Consider the following 18,531-nt stretch of genomic DNA (forward strand, 5'->3'; position numbering starts at 1 on the left):
GACCAGGTTTTCCAGTCTCCCACAGGCAGCTGTACCCCCTGTCCTGCCCAGCCCAGCCCAGCACAGAGAGGTCACATACACGTTGCAGGAGGCAGGGCAGGCACGACCCCTGTCCTTGTCCCAGGGTTGAAATGCCCTGGCCTAGCCCGCTATCTTCTTTCAGAAAGGAGAGTGCAGGGTACAATGTAGTCATTTGAAAAGGGTCTAGGCCGAGACAATCCTGATGTCCCACAGGCACCAGATTCCTGTGTATTTAGGAATCAAGATGATACATCTTGCATCCATATATTATAGAATACATGAAAAAGGAACATACAGTGGAAGATAAAGAATTGAGTAGAATATGACTCATGGTGGGTATTCCAGACGTCTCCAGGGAAAGATATTGAAAGTGAGAACATTGATTAACTAGTGAGAAGTGGGTGGGGCGAGGGAAAGGAAGGGAAGAAGGAAGGGAGATGCAGAATGAGGAGGGGGGAGTTGGGTAAGGAGATCTCCTTGAACATACTCTCATTCATGGCTCAGCCTGCTTGGGCTCTCCTCACAGTGTTAGTGGGATCACTTCCATCTCTCCTGGCCAGATCTTAACACCTGTTTCAGGTGCTCCCTGTGTTAAATAATAAGTTGCTCATCAGGCCCAAGAGAGTCCTCCAAAGTGACAAGGGCACTAAAGGATTCTAGTATGGAGACTCTTCTAAGGCCACAAACTACGTAAGAACTTTTAACAAAAATTTTCATTCCTGGACTCAGGATCACCTGGTAATCTGTGAAGCTAAAAATCACTGATGAGGAACAATGCAGGAGGAGACACTCACTCTTGACACTTTCCTTACTCACTTCTACAGGACAAGAGCTGACCAGTGGTCTCTTACTGAGACGCTGATCCTGTTATAAACTTGACAAATAGTCATGTCCACTAATGGAATCCTTTGACCCCTTTAAACAACACTTTGTAGTTGTCACTCCCTCATGGATTGGTTACCATCTCAGCACAAGAGGCAATGCTCTTTTCTGCCTTCCTTTTCCATTCCCTCTCATTGTTTTCACTGTCTGTTCATCTGTCTGTCTGTCTGTGCCTACTGGGTTATTTTCTTCCAACTCATCCACACCAGAAGGCCCCAGGTGGGTCCTTTGGAGGTGGGATGATTCATTGTGTGGGTTTGGATATTATTTCCCTACTATCCTCTGGACTACAATGTATGTGGGGAGGAAAATCCTACTAGAGGGACCTGTGGGAGTCCTTTTTTGGACATAAACTCTGCAAACCCTTGGTAGAAAACAATCCTTTACTGGAGTGAGTAAGAGGAGCCTGTGATTCCCTGTGACTCAGCCCACCATGTACTTGAAAGAAGTCACTGCAAGTCTGAGACCTGCTGTTAACCTCTCCTCCTGCTCCTCTTTTACCCTTGCCTACTCTGTCTCTAGAGAAATAGCCACCTTTTCTCCTCCTACCCTCGTGGGAGTTTCCAGACTATGGGAAGGTCCTGGAATTTCCATCTCAGAGCTGCATCACTAACTAAGGGGACCAGTCCAGAGTTTCTTGGATCCAGCATCACAATTCCTCCCAACTCTGCTCAGGTCTATGCCCAGGGACCAGGGTTACCTTGATCAATACAGATGCTCAATATTAATACAGAAGTGTGGGTGTGTGAAAGATGCTGCTTTTCAGATACCAGAAAATCTATGGAGGAGATCAACATGTCCAGTAAGCTGGCCCTTCTCCCATTATATGTATTTGAGATGGATTACTCATAGGGTTGAGAGTCAGGGGAGTCAATATATTTATCACTTTAGTGCACCCCCTTCACCATGCCTTGCTGTTGTACCAGTAGCTATGTTTCTGGGCAGAACCTGGAAAAGTCCTATAGGCAGCGTGTGGACTCATTCTTGGCACCAAAAATTGAGAATTGAGTACCGATGGAGAGAACCAAGCCATGATCCGTGTTGGTCCTGGCAGAGACATCCTAACATGTATTCTGCTTTCTTACTAGACCCCAGCTCTGCACTCACCATGGACTTAAGACTCTGTGGCATACCTCCCTCGTGGACCAAATGTTTCCTTTTGAACATTCAACTCTGGCAAGCATCCTATTATGCTTCATGATAAAATTATCTTGATGGTATTCACTCAACCAACCTCCTTGGTAAACTGTAGAACTCAGAGATCCTTGTCCATTCTCTGAGCAGAGATCTGTAATGGATGCACAGGGTCTGATGGCTCATGGGGTCATCTCAGACCAGCTACTCTCTCATGGTCATTTTCCTGTCTAGGCTGATCTGATCTTCCCCAGCAGCATGGCAAATTAAAGAGCATATTCTGTTGTCAAAAAGACCTAAGTTTGTCCCTGTGTCTGTCTCTTTGTAATGGTGTCTTGGGATTTTGTGCCGGATGACAGGGTTTCCAGGGAGAGTCAAAGGTCTCAGGGCCCTGGAGAGGGGCATAGAGCAGCTCTCCCGAGTCCCCATGGGGAAGAGAAGAGACAGAGTGGGAGGTTTTAGCCTCATTTCCCCTTTGTGTGTATCACTGTGGCTTAACCAGATTGACCATCGATTGTATGGCTCTCACCACAGTAATACTCAGCCTCATCCTCAGACTGGATGTCGGAGATGGTTAAATAGCGGTCCACCCCAGAGCTGGATCCTGAGAAGCGACTGGGGATCCCGTCCCCCTTGCTGTGACTTCCGTCACTATTAACCTTCATCAAATACCGAGGGGCTTTCCCTTGTCGCTGTTGATACCAGTGAACGTAGTAATTGCTGTGCTCCCTGCTCAGGGTGCAAGTGAGTTTAACAGAGGCTCCCAGGGAGGCAGATGCAGATGGAGGCTGAGTCAGCACAGGCAGAGCACAGAAACCTGGAAACACAAAACACAAGAATGATGCTGAATGAACTGGACACTGGACAGTGTTCCCTGGGCACTATACTTGGAGGGAAATGTCAAAGAGGCAGAACCCTGACCTGTAGAGATAATAAAGGGCAGCAGGTAGAAGGAAACCCAGTCCATGGTGGAGAGGAACTTTGTAGAACTCTTCTCTTGGGCTGTGCTCCTGGGACTGAAGTCTTCAAACTCCCATCTTATCCTGTTTTTGCAGCTCAAGGGAGGGGCATCAGATGCAAATCTGCTTTCCATTCTTCAATTGATCTGTGTGAGCTCTTGTTTGAGTTCACACAGAGCTTAAGAGCCCCATTCTGGTAATTTCCTGAGGTCAGAAGTAGGAGCAGGTGTGGGTTTCTAAAGTGGAGAGTTGATTTTACACAAGAATCATCAATGGAAGCATCAGTCATACCCTTTGCACTTGAGCACAACCCAGGGGATTTGGACTTACTGGGGTGAAAACAAGACCCACAGTGCTCCCCTGGGCGCTCTAGGATGAATGTCATCCTATGTGTATTGCTAGTTTAACAAAATGACTTCGTCTGAGCCCTCAGTAGGTGCTAAATGTTTGTTAGTGTGTACAGGTTCCACTGAATGAGACACAATAAAAACCAAGGCACAGTTTTCCTCCAGTCTTTTAAATGAAGTATCTAACATTGAGAGATTACATTGTTTTCTCATTTCTCATTTGCCATGACAGTGATGAGTCAGTCAAGTTTCCAATCCAGGAGATATCCCAAAGCTGGCCCTTCCAATCCCCTCCCTGCACTGATCCCTCACCATGCTCCCTCTCCCCTCATCCCAAGCCTACTGAGACCTTCTGGTTATTACCCTCTCTCCCTTATTCCAGTCTATGTCTTCCCGGGTTCTGTTCTGAAGAGTGCTCAGATCTTCATGGTGTTGCCGTCCGTGTTTCCCAAAGAAAAACAGCCTGTTGTCTATGAGTCTATACGGTAGAGACAGTTACCCTAAGGAAAACTTATGCATTTAACCTGCTCTGTCCATGCCTCCTACAAGGCATGAAAACCTGTGTACCATCAAATGTGGGTAGTCCCAAAAGAAAAGTTTTGTTGTTCTGGGGTACCCAGCAGATTTCAAAGACATAGCATCAAAGATAAGGTAAAAAATATTTTTATAAATTAATTCATATTGATGTGATAATATTTTCAAGAAACTGATCTAAACAAAGTGTAGTATGAAAGCAAGTTCTGTTCATTTCTTCTCTTTTTAAAAATGTGGCTACTAGAAAATTTTAAATTATGAATGTGGTTGGAATGTTATTTCTGTTGGATGGGCTGCTCTGCAAAGTCCCACAAGCAGTCACTTGCTTTTGAAAAAGGAGACAGAACCTTCTGGAGCATTAAGAAGAGTCCATGTCTTAGCCTGAAAGCACAAAAGTCCATAGGTTGGTGATGAAGACCAGGGATTTTGGGGTCAGCAGACCTTGGTTTGCTGCTGGTTTGGCCACTTTCTAGCTTTGAACTCAGGCGAGTTACACATCCTTCCTACCTCAGCTTCTGTTTCTGTAAGTTGGGGTGATAATCAGAATGCTTTTTTGTTGAGTATTCATGATTAAACAATTTAATAAATGGGAAGTGCTTGGATCATGGTTCATATGTGGTAAGCAAATATAAATCTTCACTCCTCCTGCTCCTTTTAGTATCCTTTATCCTTAAACATGATATAAAGAAAAGTCACTGGAGTTTAGAGGTTGGAGGGAAATTATGGAAACATAACAAATCTTGGGTTTGGACCATTGAAAATGGGCAAAATTTCCTGGCAACACTAAAATCTCTCTCTCTCTTTCTCAGTCTCTCTCTCTCTCTCTCTCTCTCACACACACACACACACACACACACACACACACACACACACACCCACACCGAGGCCCTCAGAGGCACTATCCCTTGCACAGGTCACAAGAAGCACACCCTCTCAGGCTGCCATCCTGCTCACTGGTTCATGGGCCCAGGGACATGGTCCTGGTTCTCCAACAGACACATCATGGGATGTCCCAGCAGAACTACTTCCTGCTTCTTCAGACCTTGTTATATGTGTCATGTCATCCCCATTGCCTCATTAGAGTTGGTCCTACCTGTGATATCCTCGTTCTGAGAGGGAGAACCTAGTTCTGTAGATATTACAAACCTGAACTACATAAGTTGCCAGTTAGTGTGTGTCCTCTGACCCGACCACAGAGTGTAGCACAGAGGCCTGGGTGGGCAGGGGAGGGCTGATGGGCCTCAGGGCTGGGGCTGGTGGCAATGAGGGAAGAGAGGCTCAGGCAGAGAGACTGGGGCTCCTCACACTGATCCCTCTGTAGGGGTCAGAGAAGCACAATGGGTATTAAACAGACTCTAGACATGTCATGTCCACAGCAGAGCTGAGATGGGATTGGAAAGCCCTACACATGCAGCTGGAGGAGAAGCAGATCCTCTTAGTGTCCCCGGGGAACTCCATCAGGCAGGCAGCAGGCACTGTACCCCACCTCCTGATGATGATGAGATCTTGTCTCACTTCTGACCTACATGGGAGAATATAGAGGTCAGATATCCAACATTTGCTCACTGTGGTGATAATCAGAGGGCAAGGATGGATCCTGGATGCCCAGACATACAGATGGGTCAGTTAGGAGACAGTCAGGGCTTTTTCTGGGTTTGTTAGTTATGCCCCACCTGATCCCTGAGAGCTTTGTGGTACCCATGCTACCTGCAGAATCCCCCAAGGGGAGGGAGTGTCCAACCATGGCAGGGACACTTGTGGGATGAATTATGCCCCACAGCTCCCAAATGTATGTTTGAGTCCTCACCTCCAGTATCTCTCACTGGGCCCTGATTTCAGTATAGGATCATTGCAGACGTAATTCCTTAAATTCAGATGAGGTTGCACTGGAGTAGGCTGGACCCTATTCCAATTGGACTGGTGTCCTTATGGGAGCAAAAATTTGGAGACAAATTCTGACAGGGGAGGCCACCCTATGAAGTTAGAGAAGGAATCTATAAGACCAGGAATGCCAAAAATTGCCAGAGAACCACCAGGTGCTGTAAGAGAGAAGATGAAGTAGATTCTCCTTCACAGCCTACAAATCAGCAAGCAATCTGCTGGTGCCTTGGTCTCAGACTGCTGACCTCCAGAACTGTGAGACAATACATTTCTGTTCTCAGCTCCTTCCCCCCAGTTTGTGGGGCTCTTTTCTCCCAGCCCTAGCAAACTAATGTAGTCACCCATAAGAAGTCTGATTTCCCCACAGCATCAGCATGGCTGGACTCTTTCCAGTTGCTTTATTCTCTGTTATCACAGCAGCAGGAGACGGGCCTCAGCCAGGTGCTTTCCTCTCCTAGAGTGTCTGATTCTCCTCCCCTGAGGACTGCCTCAAGTCCCCCAGACAGCGCAGAGTTTGTTCTATAACCCAAGACTGCTGCTGGGATCCCATATGACTGGGGTCTATCTGGGGCTGGCTCAGGGCCTCGCAGGAGCCTGGACATGGGGCTGACGTGGTTCCTCTGGGACATGCAGACAACACCTGATTCAGGGAAAGGTGGTCCTGTGGCTTCCGTACCTCCCTCCTCCTGCTTCTGGCCCCTCTGCACCCCCCACAGACACTATGATCCCATCCTTGGCATGTCGTCAGAATGGGAAACTCTCATTCGGAGGTTTGTTCATCAGTTCCAAAAGTGGGTGCTTACCTGTTAAACAACCACCTGTTGCTGGAGATTCATCAGGATTTCTAGTCTATTTAAACATAATGCTGCTGTCTCTCTGACAGCCCCCATCCCACAGCAGACCAGCAATTGGCATTGTCAGCCATTTCATTCCTTTTAATTTTTTCATCAGTGTTTCATGGGAACATATGAAAATGCATGAGAAACAACTTCAAGGTTTGTGATCTTGTAAGGATCCACACAATCACATGTTCCCATATGCTGTAGCTCAAGGGCCTGAGGCACGGTCCCTGCAGCCATTAAAGTCATGTCACTCTGGAGACACTCTCAAAAGGAGGCAGTTGATGCTTCTTGCAGGGACCAGGGACCCCAAATTCTCTGCCTTCTGCCCCGTGAGATGGTCTGAAAAAAGGAGCTGCAGCCCCAGGTCTGAGTTCGGGTGGAGTTGGGGAAGGAGAGGCAGAGTGTGAGTCATAGGGTGTCTCTGGTTGTGCCCAGAACAGAGGAGTCAGTCCCTGGGAACACTGGTGGAGAGAGAGGGGACCTGAATTTCCCAGGTGAGGTGCTCACTGTTTTAGGACTCTTGTCGGTGTCCTGGGTGACACTGTGTGTCTGACCCTGAGAGCATGGTCCTCGCAGCCTGTGGAGTTAGGGTGGATCATCCTGAAAGCCTCTGAGGACTGAACCGTAGACAACCCGCTGACCTCCAGGCCTGCCATCTCTGTAAGTCTCCCCCCTTGGCAGCCCCAGCCTCTGTCCTGTGGCTCCTGATGCAGCTCTGCTGCCCCCTGCTGGTGGAGAAGGACTCAGACCTGGAGCTTCCCTCCTGTGGATCTCCCCTCTCAGCGCCTGTCACTTGAGAAAGGGTGTGGACCAGGGTTTCCAGGCTTCCACAGGCAGCCACCCCTCTGCCGTCCTCGGCCCAGCACAGAAGGTCACATACAAGGTGCAGAAGGCAGGGCAGGTGCGATTCTTGTACTTGTCCCAGGGTTGTAATGCTCTGGAGAGCCCGCTGTCTTATTTCAGATAGGAGAGTGCAGGCTACAGTGCAGTGCATTTGAAAAGGGTCAGTGTCCAGACAATCCTGTGTGAAGTCCCACAGCCACCAGGTTCCTGTGTATTTAGGAATCAGGACCGATGCTTCCTGCATCTCTCTCTGTGTAGTTGGGTCATCAGAGCGTCAGGTGATGCTTCTGGTGCTTAGTTCAGTTGAACGGGCAAAAATTTACTCTAATTACTGCTATTTTTGCTACTATTAGTTTTATTACAACTCACATCCCATGGGGATTGGTGTGGGAGGATTTTAAACTAGTTTGGTACAATTGGGAATCTGCTAATTTGGACTTGGGTAAAATTGCATGTGATGCAAGTCACAGTGTAGCTGAAAATTTTCCTTGTGTGCCCACATAGGCAGACAGGAGACTCCAACACCAAGGGTAACTCACTGAGACCTGTCTGCATTTGCCTAATAAGTTAAACTCTTCAATGTTTTATGACATTAATTTGATGAAGAGTGTTTCTGACATCAGTAGAAATTTCCCCATTTCACAGTAGGTGAAGTGAGTACCCAGAAAGGTTAGTCTCTCAAGAAAACAGAGGACAATGAGGTGAGTCCAGGAGTGGAGCTCACGTGTGCTGGATTCAGACCCTGGGATCTTTTGAGCAGAGCCTGACCAAGGCGGGAGGGATGGGTGTGACTGCCCTGCTCTGGTTGTGAAGAGTGTGTCATGGGTCCTTCTGACTCCACCTGGCAGGGACTCAAACTAGGGGCACTGCTAGGAGTGTCATGATGACTATCATGTAACAATTGTGTGTCTACAAGACAATAGGGGTAAGCAGGAATATAGGGATTTAGGAGATCCCATAGCATACCCTAGGACTGTGATTACAGTTCTCAATTCCCCACAACCCAATGCAGCAAGGTCAGATAATGGACTTTTCTTCCAGAATGAAGGTTTGGTGGTTGTAGCTGGTGAGGATCAGGACAAGCTCAGGTATTTACTGAGGGAAGGGGAATATGGAGTGAGCAGTGAAGAAGGTAATTATAGACACCACACTGACTACACTGTAGTTGCAGAAATGAAGCAGATAAAAGTAGCATGTGTCTTCTTTATGTTGACATGAATATGTTTGGATATATATTCATCATGTGTTTCTGTTTTGTTCTCGTGTTTCATCCTATTATCATCTAACATAGCGTTGTTACCAATAGTGAATGCTATATCTCAATATTGAAGTTGTAGGATATCAAATCAGTTGGGACAAAAAAATAAAGATCATTAGGAGACAAAGATGTATTTTATATCATCTTGTGGGGAAAGGGTGAGCGTGTTTGTAATTGTTTCCTGGAGAGTTTTATCATGTTAGGTGGAAACATGGCTGCCCACATCACATTCTCTTTACTTGGTGTTTAGGTTAATGGGGAACTTGTAAGATTTCATGTGAATGAGGGGGGACTGTGGTGTCTTATTAAGTATCACTGTTGACAGGCTGAGCTGTGTTTCACAGAATTTTTGTCTGTCCATATGTCTGGGAAGGGTGGGGATAATTGGAGATTCCTGTACAGATATGGGGTGGAAGTGAAGAAGGACCCATTGTTTGTCTCACCCCCCATGGTTGTGTTTCTTCTGGCCACTGTGTTGGCAGCAGCTACTACCCCATCATCCCCCTTTCACCATCAAGATGGATGTGACTCTTCAACTATCCGTCAGAACTCAGAATACCTAGTGTGCTGGATCTTCTTTCAGTGTATAAAATACAAGGAACAATCTGATCTGTCTGGGGATTGGACAAGCACATTGGTGATTAGTTGAGAAACCCCAGCTTTGTAGGGATACTTTGGCCTCCTCATGTCTCTGAGGACCCTGTTGGAGATGACTGCCTTCCAGGACTGGGTTCCTGGAAGCAGACTCTGAGAAGGAGGAGTGCATGTGCAGGAAATCTGGAAGTATCTGGGGAGGTCAGACTGGGCAAAAGGAGAAGAGACCCACAGTGAGATATCAGGTGAGGTCTCCCTCCTGTAAGCAGCTATAAATCTGGGACTTTTCAGGATATCTGGACCTGGGCAAGCTCATGGGATCTTGGACTAAGGCCGTCATTCATTTGAACTTCTCTGAAAAGAAGCAGAAACTTGGGGAGGCAGATTGTTGAAGTATAGCACCTCCTTGTGACGAGTTGCCTTGTAAGCCTTTAGGGCCTCCCACAGGGGTGGGTGGGTGAGTGATCTCAGAAGAGGGGATGTAGGTGACCTCACAGTGTCCACTGCCCTTGTGTGCTCCACTCAGAATCCCAGCTGCCATGGATCAGGTTTTCAGGAGCTCAGCTGAGCTGGGAATTGCTGGGTTCAAATCCTGGGCAATTGGGTAAAAGTATAGCCCAGTGACCACAATATGGAAATGAAAGTCTCTGTCTTTCCATCTACCCAGACCCTCTGTCCCTGATTCGTACCTATACAGACAAGCAGGGCAGCCTAGTCCTGTCAGGCCCCAATTCACTCATGAACTTCCCTGTACAGAGCCTGCCTGGAGAGTTGAGGAGAGGGAACCCTGGGGATCACATGTGTGGGTACCACAGTCTCATCTGCTCACTGCTCTGCTTACAGGCCTCCTGGGGCTGGAGGAGAGTGTGACACAGACAGGGAAGGGGTTTGTGTCCCAATTCCCTGTATGTGTCCCTGTGAGCATCAAGACTGTTGTCCCACACCTGACAGTAAGAGTCAGGCTTGTTCTTGGTCTGGGTCCTACTCATCGTGTGTTCCCTGAACACACATTATATTTTTAAAAAATGTTCAGTTACCTAACATATAGTAAGTACATCATTAGTTTTTGATGTAATATTTAAGGATTTATTGTTTGTAACACCTAGTGCTCATTGTAACACATACCCTCCTTAATATCCATCACCTTCTTATCCCCTCCCCCCACCCCCATCCCTTCTTTAACTCTCAGTTTGATTCCCGGAGTCAAGAGTCTCTCATGGTTTGTCTACTCTCTGATTTCTCTCTGTTCAGTTTTTCCTTCATTGCCCTATGATTTTCAGTGCTGTTCTCTATGTTCTACATACGAGTGAATCCATATTATAATAGTCTTTCTCTGCTTGATTTATTTCATTTAACATAATCCCTTCCAGTTCCACCCCTGTTGCTGGAAACGGTAGGTATTCATCCTTTCTGACATCACAGTAATACTCCATTGTATATAGGAACCATATCATCTTTATCCATTTGTTGGTTGAAGGGAATCTCGGCTTTTTCCACAGTTTAGCTATTGTGGACATTGCTGCTATGTTGGGCACCCATTCTATTCTGGGCACTCTGCATGATCAAGACACAGTCCCTATTGAACAGGTAACTCCGGCACTGCTCAGGTTAGGAAGAGACCTGTGAACCCAGTTTTGCTCTTCGGTGGGGTGGGGAGGATAGAGGATCTCAAAGAACAGGACAAGCTGAGGGACCTGAAATTCCAACCCAGTTCAGGGTCAGTATGGAGTTTTCTCCTCAGATAATCATTCTGAGCACAGAGAGATGTATCAGTTGTGGTAAAAGGCAATTTCCAGGTAATAAGTCAGGGTTTCTTGGCCACTGCTGGACACAGAGAGTGGCCTCTAAGAGGAAGGTACTGGGGTGGGGACAGGGTTGACACAGATGTCTCCTTCTGTGTGTCTTTGATCTCCTTAGTACTCCTGGGGGTGAGGCCCTCAAGGCAGTGGCAATTATTCCTCCCCTCCCCCATGACCCACCTAAAGCCACAGGGAGACCAGGGTCTACTTGTGCCTCTGGATCTGTCTCCTTGTCTTGTTCCACGTGGATTATCTGTGACTGCTTTCCCTAACATTCACTCCACAGATTGGCTGAGCTGAGGAGGAACATGAGGGAGGAGTGTACCTGACAGGGTAAGGAGGCTGAGAGAGGAGCGCAGGTCTCTGGTTCCTGGAGTAGAAGAGAGAAGAGCAGAAGCTGGCTGGTGCAAGGCAGCAGAAATCCCCTGCACCAGGTGAGGAAGGCTGCTCAGACTGAGATGGAATGTGGGCCAACCTCAGCAAGCATGTTCCAGGTCCCGAAGGAAACAACTTCTTGCTCTTAGTTCTACCAGGTGAGGGACATTTTTATGATCATTTAACCTGAAAAAAAATCCCTGGAAATATGATTTCTGTCACAAAGAGTCTCATCAATGTTTGTCATTCTAGTTCATCGAGTCAAGAAGTAATTTTTAGACAAAAGATGCCAATTACACTTGCCATAATTTGTGTGGGAAAATAATTTTCTGACCTGTCTCTCCGCCCAGGTAGGTGTCCCTTTGACACAAGCCAGGACAGAAATAGGGGAAGCTTCTGCTCTTCCTTCTTAATAAATTCCTTATCTCTTTTTTTGACCTCAAAGAATTGTTCTACAAATCAGTTTTAAAACCACAAGTCAAAGAGTCAGGAAGAGTCATTCCATTTATGTTAAAAATCCATTCATGTGTTGGAGATGTTCTTTCCCTTCAGAGCTACAGGTGAGGCTCTAATGCAGCTGTGGCCAAAACACAGGGTCACAGAGGGGTGGGAGTGAGTCCATGTGGGTCCGATGTCAGCTAAGGGTCAGATGTGCTTGGTGCAGGTGTCTTGGGGCAGTGGGAGGATACTGGTGCCAGCAGAAAGTCTCCGGGTGGGCCCAAAGGTTGTATCCGCACTTCCTCCACAATTTCTATAAAACTTAAGGAGGGATGGGCTCGGGGCAACAGGGGCTTTTTCCCTTCTTCAGGAACCCAGAGGCAGCTCTTCATGATGTGGGGACCCTTACCTCGGAACCAGAGGAGACCCAGAGCCCCTGGAGCCCACCTAGGTTGCCCATAGCCACAGAGTAGATGAATTTCCACAGAAATGAGCTGTCTGAGACAGCTCTCTCCCTCCTGAGTGAACCATGATTATACTTGGAGCCCATGTGATGTACAATAACATCCTTAATCTGTATTATCCACTGTATTATTTGACTACATCCCCATAGTCAGAAGAGCCCCCCAACTCTGTCATTGCTCAGTAGGGTAAACTCAGATGTGAGGACAGAGAACCTGTAGGAGTCTCCCCTCCTTCAGGGCCCAGGCCAGAACCAGGGAGGACACCTGCTCTTAGGCCTGACCAGCTGATGCACAGAGGGCAGGGCAGGGGAGAGTGAGAACCAGGCTGTGGAGGACATCCCCCATCCTTCTGTGTCACCTAAGTCACTGCCAAGTACTCCCATTGCCACAGTCAGTGTCACAGCAATGGTCAGTCTAGTCTTGGCCCTCCATCTGGTCTTCCTCGGAGGAGTCATGTCCCCGTGTTGCATCCTCAGAATCGGGCTTCTATGGTCGCTTATATCTGTATATATACCAGCTGGGGGACCAGGCTTGGCTTCTGCTGATGCCAAGAGGCAGGTTCACACATGAGCTCATCGCTAGAGCAGGGATCTTATGCCTGATCAGGCCCACTGACACGGAGGGAGTCAGCCTCAAGCCAGGGGAGGCATGGAGCCTGTGAGAGAGGAGAGGAGAGAGTTCTGGGGAAGACAGGAGGCAGAGTCAGGAATGAAAGACCCAGCCCTGAGGGGAGGGAGCAATGTGGACACAGGTGAGGGCAGGGCACAACACCATGGGCCCTGGGTGGGAAGGAGAACAGAAAGTTGTGCCTCATACTGTGCCTGTTGGTGGGCCTCTCATCTGTTTTGGGAAGAGCAGGGGAGCAGGGGTGAACGTACGCAGATGTGTCTGGAAGATCAACACCATTGGTGGGGCTGCGAGCTGTTCCACCTGCAGATGCCTGGGCCCCACCTGGAACTGTGCAGATGCTGATGCATCTTGGGGAGCACCCCCCACCAAAGGGAATTGTGTGCTCACTGAGCTTCACAGTGTAAGTCTTCAGGCCACCACGGAAGATCTCACTTCCTCTGTTTATCTCCCTAGGTCCTACTGTGCCACCTGGGACATGGGGCTTAACTGTCCTGTTCCTGTCAGTGGAGCTTGGTTCAGTTCCTAGCTCCTGTAGTGATGTGGAAAAACCGGTCTAAGAATAGAGTCTGTCAGAGAGGAGAGAAGATGGCGGAAGAGTAGGGGACCCTTGTTTCATCTAGTCCCTGGAGTTCAGCTAGAACTATCTAGTTCAGCTAGATAGTTATCAAATCATTCTGAACATCTGCAGACTCAACCGAAGGAACCGCTGTAACTCTACGAAGTATGACCACTTTATGCAAGGTAGGAGTTGTGCAGAAGTCAATCAGACGGGATATATGGGAAGATAAGCCGTGGGGAGAGGGAGCCTCTGTAAGCCTCTTACCAAAAGATGATAGAACAGAGTCTGCATAATTGGAACTTTTAGAAGTCTGCTCTGGTGAGGGATGTCCCTGCCTGAGAAGGCTTCCAGTGGCAAGATAGGGCTGAATCCTAGGTGGGACAGTGTGATCTCAGGAAACTGGAGTCACAGGAAGAGAAGGGGAGGATCAGTGTGGTAGAGTTCCCATGTATTGGAATGGGGAAATCAGTGGCAATCAGCAAGCCAGGAGTGGGCTTTCGGCTAGGTGTTACCATAAACCATGAACTGTGGCATGGTCAGGCAACCACTCTCTGACTGGAGGCCCCCAAAGCAGCCATGACAACTGCCACAACACTCTCTCCTTCACCTGGAGGAGCAGGCTGGTGAACACTAAAGGAATCTGCGGAGTTTGGTTCACAGAGAAGTGACTGACTCCTTTTCCCTGAGGGTGAACTGAAGAGTGGGGACTGCCATCTTTGAGCTCCGGGACTGGAGACTGGGCCATTGTCATTTTCAGTCTCATCCTCTACTGAGGTGCAGAAAGGCTTCAGGAACAAAAGGCATGTAGAGCAGCCAAAGCAGCTTACACTGAGCCTGGTCCCTGGCCAGGGGCAGTGCCACTCCACAGGGCAAAGACACCTGAGAATCAGCCCAGCGGACCCCTCCCCCAGAAGACCAACAGGAACATCAGGCTAACAAGAAGCTTATGGATCACACAGAACTGAAAAATGCTTGTGGTAGGGGGAAATAATATATAGAATTTGAGGGTTTTTCCTCATGACTCTTGAGTCTTTCATTTAAATTACTTACTTTTTTCCTATTTATTCTCTTCAACAAGATTCTTATTTTATCAACTCATTGTTATTAAGTATTTTTTAAATTTTCATTTTACATTTACATTTGATAGATACATTTTTTTTCATTTTTGGCTTCCCCTCACTGTATTCACGTTTATTTTTGTATATATATATGTTTTTCTTCCCTTTCAATTTTGGGATCTAGTGTCTTTTAGAGTATATTCCTTTTTCCTACCCACCCCCTTCACTTTTTTGGTTACAGATCTCTTTGTGTTTGTTTAGTGTACATTTTGCTGAGGTCATAGTTGTTTTTTTTGATTTTGTTCTCTTGTTCATGTATTCTTCTCTGGGCAAAATGATGAGAAGGGGAATTTCACAAGAAAAGAAAGAATCAGAAGTAGTACTCTCTTGCATACATTTAATTAATATGAATATAAGTCAAACATCAGATGTAGAATTTAGAATAATGATTATAAGGATTCTAGCTGGGATTGAAAAAAAGCATAAAAGACACTAGAGAATCCCTTATGTAGAAATAAAATAGCTAAAAACTAATCAGGCTGAAATAAAAAATGTTTTAACCGATATGCAGTGGAAAATGGGGTCTCTAACAACTGGAGTAAATGAGGCGGAAAAGAGTCAGTGACATAGAAGATGAAATGATAGAACATAAGGAGGCTGAGGAAAAGAGGGAAGAACAACTAATGAGTCATGAGGGGAGGCCTCGAGGAATCAGCAATGCCATAAAGTGGAAGACTAATACAATAATTGGGTCCCAGAGGAAGAAGAAAGAGGGAGAGAGGGACAGAAGGTGTAGTTGAGAAAATCATAGCTGGGAAGCACCAAACTCTGGGGAAGGAAACAGGTATTCGAGTTCCAGAGGCACAGAGGACCTCCCAAAATCCAGAAAAATAGATCAACAGCCCAACCTATAATAGTGAAGCTTGCAAATCTCAGAAATAAAGCAAAAATCCTGACAGCAGTTTGAGATGAGAGGTCCATAACCTACGAGGCTAGAAACATTAGACTGGCAGTAGAACTATCCACAGAGACCTGGCCAGCCAGAAAAGCATGGCAGGATATACTCAGGGTACTAAATGAGAAAAAATGCAGCCAAGAATACTCTATCCAGTGAGGATGTCATTCAGAATGGAAGGAAAGATAAGGAGCTTCCAGGACAAACAGAAACTAAAAGAATTTGTCATTATGAAACCAGCCCTGAAAGAAGTATTAAAGGGGATCCTGTAAGTGAAGAGAGAGCCCAAAAATAACATGGACCAGAAAGGAACAGAGACAATATACAGGAACAGTGACTTTACAGGTAATACAATGGCACTAAGTTCATATCTTTAAATATTTACCCTGAATGTAAATGGGATAAATGCTCCAATCAAAAGTCATTAGATACCAGATTTGATAAAAAAAAAAAAAGACCCATCCATATGCTGTGTATATGAGACTGATTTTAGAACCAAATACAATTCCAGATTGAAAGTGAGGCAGTGCAGAAACATTTATCATGCTAATGGATATCAAAGAAAGCTGGAGTAGCAATCCTTCTATCAGACAAATTTGATTTCAAACCAAAGACTGTAGCAAGGGATGAAGAGGGACTCTGTATCATCCTTAAAGTGTCTGTCTAACAGGAAGATCTAACAATTATAAATATTTTTTCTCCTAACATGGGAAATGTCAATTATATAAACCAGTTAATGACCAACTTAAAGAAACACACTGATAATAATATAACAATAGTAGGGGACTTTAACCGCTCACTCACAGAAATGGGCAGATCATCTAAACAGAAGATCAATAAGGGAACAAGGGCTTTCAATGACATACTGGACCAGATGTACTTCACAGATATATACGAGAATTCCATCTTAAGCAACATAATACGCATTCTTCTCAAGGGACTATGGAACTTTCTCTAGAAAAGATCACATTCTGGGTCACAAATCAGGCCCAACCAGCACTGAAGCATTGGGATTATTCCCTGCATTTTTTCAGACCACAGTGTTTTGAAAGTTGAACTCAGTCACTAGAGGAAATTTGGGAGGAACTCACATACATGGAGATTAAAGAGCAGCCTATGAAAGAATGAATGGGTCAACCAGGAAATTAGAGAATTATTTAAAAAGTTCATGGAAGCAAATGAAAACGAAAACACAACAGTTCAAAACCTTTGAATTGCAGCAAAGATGGTCCCAAGAGGGACGTACATAGTTATACAAGATAATCACACGGAAGTAGAAAATTCACAAATACACAGGTATATTTATACCTAATGGATTTGGAGAAAGAACAGCAAATAAAGCCTAAAGGAAGGAGCAGATGAGAAATAATAAAGATTAGACTAGAAGTCAATGAAAGAGAAACTAAAAGAACAGTAGAACAGATCAAGCAAACTAGAAGCTGGCTCTCTGAAGAATTGGGCAGATCAATATACCCCTAGGCAGACTTACTAAAAAGAAAAGAGAAAGGACCCAAATAAATAAAATCATGAACAGAAGAGGAGAGATCATGAACAACACCAAGGAAATACAGTTTTAAGAACATATTATGAGCACATATATGCCACAAATTAGGCAATCTGGAAGAAATGGATACATTCCTAGAAACATAAACTACTAAAATGGAAAGAGGAAGAAATAGAAAACTTGACTATACCCATAACCAACAAGGAAACTGAAGCACTAACCAAAAATCTCCCAACAAACAAGAGTCCAGGGCCAGATGGCTTCCCAAGGGAATTCTACCAAACATTTAAGGAAAAATTACTACGTATTCTTTGAAGCTGTTTCAAAAAATAGATGTGGAAGGAACATTTTCAAACTCGTTCTATGAGGCCCCCATTGCCTTATTCCCAAAATAAGACAAGGAGAATTTCCCACCAACAAGAATTACAGACCAATATCCCTGTTGAATCTGGATGCCAATTTCTCACCAATATACTAGCCATTAGGATGGAACAGTGCATTAAAAGGATTACTCACCATGTCCAGGTAGGATTTATTCCTGGCCTGCAAGAGTGGTTCTACATTGGCAAATCAATCAATGTGATACACTACATGAATAAAAGAAAGGACAAGAACTGTATGATCCTCTCAATTGATGCAGAAAAAGCATTTGACAAAGTATAGCATACTTTCTTGGTTAAAACTCTCTACAGTGTAGGGATAGAGAGAACGTATCTCAATATCATCCAAGTAATATACAAAAAACCCACCATGAATATCGTTCTTAAAGGGGAAAAACACTGCTTTCTCCCTAAGTTCAGGAAGGTGACAGGGGTGTCAATTCTCAGCACTATTGTTCAAAATAGTAATAGAAGTCCTAGCTTCAGCAATCAGACAACAAAAAAAACCAAAAGGCATTCAAAGTGGGAAAGAAGAGGTTAAATTCTCACCCTACAGATGACATGATACTTTATGTGGAGAACCTAAAGACTCCATTCCAAAATTGCTAGAACTCATTCAGCAATTCAACAATGTACCAGGATATACCATCAATGCACAGAAATCAGTTGCATATTTATACAACGAGAACAGGAACAATGAGGAACAATGAGAAAGAAGAAAGGGAAATTAAGGAATTGATCCTATTCACAGTAGTACCGAAAACTGTAAGATACCTAGGAATAAACCCAACCAAAAGGGTAAGGGATCCATACTCTAAAAACTACAGGGCACTTATGAAAGAAACTTGGGAAAAGACAATGAAATGCAAAAACATTCCACCTTAATGGGTGGAAAGAATACATATTCTTAAGAGGTCTATGCTACTCAGAGCAATCTACACATTCAGTGAAGCCCCTGACAAAATACCATTGACATTTTTCACAGAGCTCGAACAAATAATCCTAACATTTGTATAGAACTAGAAAGATCCAGAATAACCAGGGGAATGTTGAAAATGAAAACCAAATCTTGTG

At 45.5% G+C, this 18,531-nt stretch overlaps 2 protein-coding genes and 1 gene segment (V, D, J or C); all 3 read right to left on the minus strand.

The window, feature by feature from the left end:
- The window catches only part of LOC125082616 (immunoglobulin lambda-1 light chain-like), a 306,686-nt gene that overhangs the window by 141,138 nt on the left and 147,017 nt on the right, over positions 1-18,531 (minus strand). The window lies entirely within an intron of this gene.
- Positions 1-18,531, minus strand: part of LOC125082615 (immunoglobulin lambda-1 light chain-like) — a 173,309-nt gene that overhangs the window by 131,885 nt on the left and 22,893 nt on the right. The window lies entirely within an intron of this gene.
- The window catches only part of LOC125082613 (immunoglobulin lambda-1 light chain-like), a 301,131-nt gene that overhangs the window by 127,878 nt on the left and 154,722 nt on the right, over positions 1-18,531 (minus strand).

Source organism: Lutra lutra, chromosome 12 (genome assembly GCF_902655055.1).
Source record: "Lutra lutra chromosome 12, mLutLut1.2, whole genome shotgun sequence".
Taxonomy (NCBI): Eukaryota; Metazoa; Chordata; class Mammalia; order Carnivora; family Mustelidae; genus Lutra; species Lutra lutra.